Genomic DNA, 8,121 nt, shown 5'->3' with positions numbered 1-8,121 from the left:
ACCTTGACCTGGTGGGGGGCGCTAGCTGGGGAGGGATGAAGACCCTGACCTGGTGGGGGGCGCTAGCTGGGGAGGGATGAAGACCCTGACCTGGTGGGGGGCGCTAGCTGGGGAGGGATGAAGACCCTGACCTGGTGGGGGGCGCTAGCTGGGGAGGGGTGAAGACCCTGACCTGGTGGGGGACGCTAGTTGGGGAGGGATGAAGACCCTGACCTGGTGGGGGACGCTAGCTGGGGAGGGATGAAGACCCTGACCTGGTGGGGGGCGCTAGCTGGGGAGGGGTGAAGACCCTGACCTGGTGGGGGACGCTAGTTGGGGAGGGATGAAGACCCTGACCTGGTGGGGGACGCTAGCTGGGGAGGGATGAAGACCCTGACCTGGTGGGGGGCGCTAGCTGGGGAGGGATGAAGACCTTGACCTGGTGGGGGGCGCAAGCTGGGGAGGGATGAAGACCCTGCCCTGGTGGGGGGCGCTAGCTGGGGAGGGATGAAGACCTTGACCTGGTGGGGGGCGCTAGCTGGGGAGGGATGAAGACCCTGACCTGGTGGGGGGCGCAAGCTGGGGAGGGATGAAGACCTTGACCTGGTGGGGAGCGCTAGCTGGGGAGGGATGAAGACCTGGTGGGGGGCGCTAGCTGGGGAGGGATGAAGACCTTGACCTGGTGGGGGGCGCTAGCTGGGGAGGGTTGAAGACCTTGACCTGGTGGGGGGCGCTAGCTGGGGAGGGATGAAGACCCTGACCTCGTGGGGGGCGCTAGCTGGGGAGGGATGAAGACCCTGACCTAGTGGGGGGCGCTAGCTGGGGAGGGATGAAGACCCTGACCTGGTGTGGGGCGCTAGCTGGGGAGGGATGAAGACCCTGACCTGGTGGGGGGCGCAAGCTGGGGAGGGATGAAGACCTTGACCTGGTGGGGGGCGCTAGCTGGGGAGGGGTGAAGACCTTGACCTGGTGGGGGACGCTAGCTGGGGAGGGATGAAGACCTTGACCAGGTGGGGGGCGCAAGCTGGGGAGGGATGAAGACCTTGACCTGGTGGGGGGCGCTAGCTGGGGAGGGATGAAGACCCTGACCTGGTGTGGGGCGCTAGCTGGGGAGGGATGAAGACCCTGACCTGGTGTGGGGCGCTAGCTGGGGAGGGATGAAGACCCTGACCTGGTGGGGGGCGCTAGATGGGGAGGGATGAAGACCCTGACCTGGTGGCGGGCGCTAGCTGGGGAGGGATGAAGACCCTGACCTGGTGGGGGGCGCTAGCTGGGGAGGGATGAAGACCTTGACCTGGTGGGGGGCGCAAGCTGGGGAGGGATGAAGACCCTGCCCTGGTGGGGGGCGCTAGCTGGGGAGGGATGAAGACCCTGACCTAGTGGGAGGCGCTAGCTGGGGAGGGATGAAGACCCTGACCTGGTGGGGGGCGCTAGCTGGGGAGGGGTGAAGACCTTGACCTGGTGGGGGGCGCTAGCTGGGGAGGGGTGAAGACCTTGACCTGGTGGGGGGCGCTAGCTGGGGAGGGATGAAGACCCTGACCTGGTGGGGGGCGCTAGCTGGGGAGGGATGAAGACCTTGACCTGGTGGGGGGCGCTAGCTGGGGAGGGATGAAGACCTTGACCTGGTGGGGGGCGCTAGCTGGTGAGGGATGAAGACCTTGACCTGGTGGGGGGCGCTAGCTGGGGAGGGATGAAGACCTTGACCTGGTGGGGGGCGCTAGCTGGGGAGGGATGAAGACCTTGACCTGGTGGGGGGCCCTAGCTGGGGAGGGATGAAGACCTTGACCTGGTGGGGGACGCTAGCTGGGGAGGGGTGAAGACCTTGACCTGGTGGGGGGCGCTAGCTGGGGAGGGATGAAGACCCTGACCTGGTGGGGGGCGCTAGCTGGGGAGGGATGAAGACCCTGACCTGGTGGGGGGCGCTAGCTGGGGAGGGATGAAGACCCTGACCTGGTGGGGGGCGCTAGCTGGGGAGGGGTGAAGACCCTGACCTGGTGGGGGACGCTAGTTGGGGAGGGATGAAGACCCTGACCTGGTGGGGGACGCTAGCTGGGGAGGGATGAAGACCCTGACCTGGTGGGGGGCGCTAGCTGGGGAGGGATGAAGACCTTGACCTGGTGGGGGGCGCTAGCTGGGGAGGGATGAAGACCTTGACCTGGTGGGGGGCGCTAGCTGGTGAGGGATGAAGACCTTGACCTGGTGGGGGGCGCTAGCTGGGGAGGGATGAAGACCTTGACCTGGTGGGGGGCGCTAGCTGGGGAGGGATGAAGACCCTGACCTGGTGGGGGGCGCTAGCTGGGGAGGGATGAAGACCCTGACCTGGTGGGGGGCGCTAGCTGGGGAGGGGTGAAGACCCTGACCTGGTGGGGGACGCTAGTTGGGGAGGGATGAAGACCCTGACCTGGTGGGGGACGCTAGCTGGGGAGGGATGAAGACCCTGACCTGGTGGGGGGCGCTAGCTGGGGAGGGGTGAAGACCCTGACCTGGTGGGGGACGCTAGTTGGGGAGGGATGAAGACCCTGACCTGGTGGGGGACGCTAGCTGGGGAGGGATGAAGACCCTGACCTGGTGGGGGGCGCTAGCTGGGGAGGGGTGGCTCCCAAACGGCATCATTCAAACCCTCTGCATCCTCCACCTTGTGGTGAATAAAATAAAGGGATATATTGTTGTAAGACACACAGAATTACTGTTGACTATATTTACTAAACATCATTACTGTAAAGTAAAAACACCAAGCCTAAACTATATATGTACAGTGACTCACATAAAAGGTGTGAAGGATACACACAATACAAACAGTAAAACTTTGGAGACGAAGGTGACAACCAGAAATAAACAATGGCCCTGAGAGTTTAGTGTCCTCTCCAATGGCCCTGAGGTTTTAGTGGTCTCTCCAATGGCCCTGAGGGTTTAGTGGTCTCTCCAATGGCCATGAGAGTTTAGTGGCCTCTCCAATGGCCCTGAGAGTTTAGTGGCCCCTCCAATGGCCATGAGAGTTTAGTGGCCCCTCCAATGGCCCTGAGGGTTTAGTGGCCTCTCCAATGACCATGAGAGTTTAGTGGCCCCTCCAATGGCCCTGAGGGTTTAGTGGCCTCTCCAATGGCCCTGAGAGTTTAGTGGCCTCTCCAATGGCCACGAGAGTTTAGTGGCCCCTCCAATGGCCCTGAGAGTGTAGTGGCCCCTCCAATGACCCTGAGAGTTGAGTGGCCTCTCAAATGGCCATGCAAGTTTAGTGGCCTCTCAAATGGCCATGCAAGTTTAGTGGCCCCTCCAAAGACCCTGAGAGTTTAGTGGCCCCTCCAATGACCCTGAGAGTTTAGTGGCCCCTCCAATGGCCCTGAGAGTTGAGTGGCCCCTCCAATGACCCTGAGAGTTTAGTGGCCCCTCCAATGGCCCTGAGAGTTGAGTGGCCTCTCCAATGGCCCTGAGAGTTTAGTGGCCCCTCCTATGGCCCTGAGAGTTTAGTGGTCTCTCCAATGGCACTGAGAGTTTAGTGGCCTCTCCAATGGCCCTGAGGGTTTAGTGGCCTCTCCAATGGCCCTGAGAGTTTAGTGGCCCCTCCAATGGCCTTGAGAGTTTAGTGGTCTCTCCAATGGCCCTGAGAGTTTAGTGGCCTCTCCAATGGCCCTGAGGGTTTAGTGGCCCCTCCAAAGACCCTGAGAGTTGAGTGGCCCCTCCACCGGCCCTGAGGGTTTAGTGGCCCCTCCAATGGCCCCGAGGGTTTAGTGGCCCCTCCAATGGCCCTGCGGGTTTAGTGGCCCCTCCAATGACCTTGAGAGTTGAGTGGCCTCTCCAGTGACCCTGAGAGTTTAGTGGCCCCTCCAATGGCCCTGAGGGTTTAGTGGCCCCTCCAATGACCCTGAGAGTTGAGTGGCCTCTCCAGTGACCCTGAGAGTTTAGTGGCCCCTCCTATGGCCATGCAAGTTTAGTGGCCCCTCCAAAGTTACAAGGATGAAACTTAGAACAGCAAACAGTGAACTAATATGAAACATTGACAATAACTACTTTGGAATGATAAAACATTGAAATGACTTGTTACATAGGCCAATGTAAACTAAATCCAAAGACCAAAAAGCAGACAACTGATAAAAAAAGAAATACACATTGTAAATTGTCTATTTAAAGTCATGAAAATATTTTACTTACAGATTTAAAAGTGGTTCCAATCCTTCTTGAGAAGCTTCTACGTCGGTATAGTTATTCATAGTTGCTGTCTTTTTAGGTTCCTGTTCGATATTCTTAGTTTTTACCATATTTTATGGTAAAGCGATTAAATTAAAGCGATGAAATCTGTTTACAAAGAAATGTAGCGTGCTCGGTGCGTCTCGTCTCTGAGCCAGGTAGCAATAGTTCGCATTACGCATAAAAGGTTCTAGGCCTTGCTTTGTCCCACCCAGGTCAACTGCATATCACTGGAAAGCTTATCTCATTGGCTACAAGACTGTTTGTCCCACCCAGGTCAACTGCATATCACTGGAAAGCTTATCTCATTGGCTACAAGACTGTTTGTCCTACCCAGGTCAACTGCATATCCCTGGAAAGCTTATCTCATTGGCTACAAGACTGTTTGTCCCACCCAGGTCAACTGCATATCCCTGGAAAGCTTATCTCATTGGCTACAAGACTGTTTGTCCCACCCAGGTCAACTGCATATCCCTGGAAAGCTTATCTCATTGGCTACAAGACTGTTTGTCCTACCCAGGTCAACTGCATATCCCTGGAAAGCTTATCTCATTGGCTACAAGACTGTTTGTCCCACCCAGGTCAACTGCATATGCCTGGAAAGCTTATCTCATTGGCTACAAGACTATCAAGGTGCCATAGTAGCCAATCCTGTGTAATGGATGCCTACAGCGTGTAAGCAGAGGCAATAACATATTTCTGATGCACTAAGATATAGTCACTCGGTGGACATTAGATGTTGCCATTAAGTCATACATCAGATAACATGGCAATAGGCTAGATTTGTTCCTATCAACCTAAGGATTAATTGCATACCCCCCATGTAGCTATAGCTCAAACACAGACCAAACCGAAGCTTACCTTGTAAGATGTTTGCTGTTTGGTGAAAATGTGTAAAATAAACATTTAGACTCTGGGACAAACAGTGATCCATAACGGAAGGTCACAGGCAGACAAATCAGACATCCTCATGATCTGTGGAGTCCCGGCTTTCGGTGTCGACGTCCTCCGTGTTTATTTATTTCATGCTTCACAACGCTGACCGGAATGTAGGTAGCAGCCATCTTGAAATGAGGTCACCGGCTCGGCCTACCCTTTTAAATGTGTATGCCCAAATATGGTAGTAAGTCACACCAAAGATTTGAAGGCACCAATCAATAGCCAAGATTCTCAGCTTTCCGCAGACACCATGCTTTTACAGATAGGGGCTATCGTTCTCATGTCGGACTGAATTTAATTAAATAAATCAAATAGGGTCCCCAAAATATTTTAAGTTACTTTTTTGTCTTGTAAATTCCCATTTAGAAGGTGCATTGAAACATCATATAGTTTCTAGCACACCCAACTCGTTAGCTAGCATGCTATCTGAATACCACACTGAAAATAGAGGATCACTATTGTAGCTATGGCTATTCTCAAGAACAAGCAAGCCCCTATCATAGAAGCTTGTTCAACTGATCAAGCGTTCCACTGCTATCTACTCAATGCATTGTCAATAAGCGCTGATTTAATCACAAGTGCATTACAATGGATTGGAAGTATACTGAAATGTTCCATACGGACAACAAAAAAAGCTTATTAAAGCTGATTAAACAGCATGATCATTACACAGGAAGACCTTGTGCTGGGGACAACAAAAGGACACTTTAAAATTGTTGCAGTTGTCTCACACCACACAATGCCACAGATGTCTCAAGTTTTGAGGGTGGGTGTAATTGGTATGCTGACTGCACGAATGTCCACCAGAGCTGTAACCGGAGACTTGAATGTTCATCTCTCTACCATAAGCCGCCTCCAACGTCGTTTTGGAGAATTTGGCAGTGCGTCCAACCAGCCTCACAACCCGCAGACCACGTGTAACCACACCAGCCCAGGACTTCCACCTCGTCTGAGACCAGCCACCCGGACAGCCAAGTAGCCTATGCTAACGTATCAGCATAATAAAGTATATTTCTAAAAACGAATCTTTCTCCTTATAACGTGATAACGAAATAACAATAAAATAGACTTCACTCATTACTATTATATTACTATACTATATATTATATTATTATACTCATTGTGAAGTGTTTGGATTCTTTCAGAAGGGGAAATCTAGAACCAGAACTATCGGGGAGTTGTTCTATTGGTGAGAGAGGAGATGTGACACTCTCAATGTGGAGGAAGAGGGGTGGGAACAACTCTGAGTCTGTAACCATGGTGCTACTGGTAGGCTGTGTTCCTCCTAAAAACACGGAGACTATCAAAACACACATTGGGTCAAATGCAGAGTGTATGTGAGAGCCATGTCCTTGTATCTCTCTGGTCTCTAGCAGCTATACAGGCTGTCTGTTTATTCACTGACTGTCTCTCTTCCCCGGTGGACTGAGGCCTTGCCTGCTATGACGGAAGGACTGACAAACTCTCTCTCTCCTCTCCTCTCCCCCTAGAGCAGCGCTTCCCTCTCACCACTTACATCTGTTATGGTTGTTGTCTTTCCTGCTATGTTGCTGTGGTTCCAAGGAGACAGAGAGAGGCTAACTATGTTTGCTTTGCTTAGCAACCTTGACTGACTGGTGGGTTAGGGTTACACAAGGCTGGTATACTGAGAGAGAGAGAGAGAGAGAGAGAGAGAGAGAGAGAGAGAGAGAGAGAGAGAGAGAGAGAGAGAGAGAGAGAGAGAGAGAGAGAGAGAGAGAGAGAGAGAGAGAGAGAGAGAGAGAGAGAGAGAGAGAGAGAGAGAGAGAGAGAGAGAGAGAGAGAGAGAGAGAGAGAGAGAGAGAGAGAGAGAGAGAGAGAGAGAGAGAGAGAGAGAGAGAGCGAGCGAGCGAGCGAGCGAGAGAGAGAGAGAGAGAGAGAGAGAGAGAGAGAGAGAGACAACCCAAAAAGGCCTGTAGTGTTGATGGTATCCTCAATGAAATGATCAAATATACAGACCACTAATTCCAGTTGGCTATAGTTAAACTCTTTAACATCATCCTCAGCTCTGGCATCTTCCCCAATATTTGGAACGAAGGACTGATCACCCCAATCCACAAAAGTGGAGACAAATTTGACCCCAATAACTACCGTGGGATATGCGTCAACAGCAACCTTGGGGAAATCCTCTGCATCATCATTAACAGCAGACTCGTACATTTCCTCAGTGAAAACAATGTACTGAGCAAATGTCAAATTGGCTTTTTACCAAATTTTTACCAATAGACCACGTATTCACCCTCCACACCCTAATAGACAAACAAACAAACCAAAACAAAGGCAAAGTCTTCTCATGATTTGTTGGTTTCAAAAAAGCCTTCGACTCAATTTGGCATGAGGGTCTGCTATACAAATTGATGGAAAGTGGTGTTGGGGGTAAAACATACGACATTATAAAATCCATGTACATAAACAACAAGTGTGGGGTTAAAATTGGCAAAAAACACACACATTTATTTCCACAGGGCCGTGGGGTGAGACAGGGATGCAACTCACCGTACTAGAATCTGAAGTCAAATGTTTACTGTTCACTGATGATCTGGTGCTTCTGTCACCAACCAAGGAGGGCCTACAACAGCACCTAGATCTTCTGCACAGATTCTGCCAGACCTGGTCCCTGACAGTAAATCTCAGTAAGACAAAAATAATGGTGTTCCAAAAAAGGTCCAGTTGCCAGAACCACAAATACAAATTCCATCTAGACACTGTTGCCCTAGAGCACACAAAAAACTATACATACCTCGGCCTAGACATCAGGAACTTCCACAACTGTGAACGATCTGAGAGACAAGGCAAGAAGGGCCTTCTATGCCATCAAAAGGAACATCAAATTTGACATACCAATTAGGATCTGGCTAAAAATACTTGAATCAGTTATAGAACCCATTGCCCTTCATGGTTGTGAGTTCTCGGGTCCGTTCACCAACCAAGAATTCACAAAATGGGACAAACACCAAATTGAGACTCTGCATGCAGAATTCTGCAAAAATATCCTCCATGTAC

The sequence above is a fragment of the Salvelinus alpinus genome, chromosome 11 (assembly GCF_045679555.1).
Source record: "Salvelinus alpinus chromosome 11, SLU_Salpinus.1, whole genome shotgun sequence".
Lineage (NCBI taxonomy): Eukaryota > Metazoa > Chordata > Actinopteri > Salmoniformes > Salmonidae > Salvelinus > Salvelinus alpinus.
Note: the sequence above shows the minus strand (reverse complement) of the source record.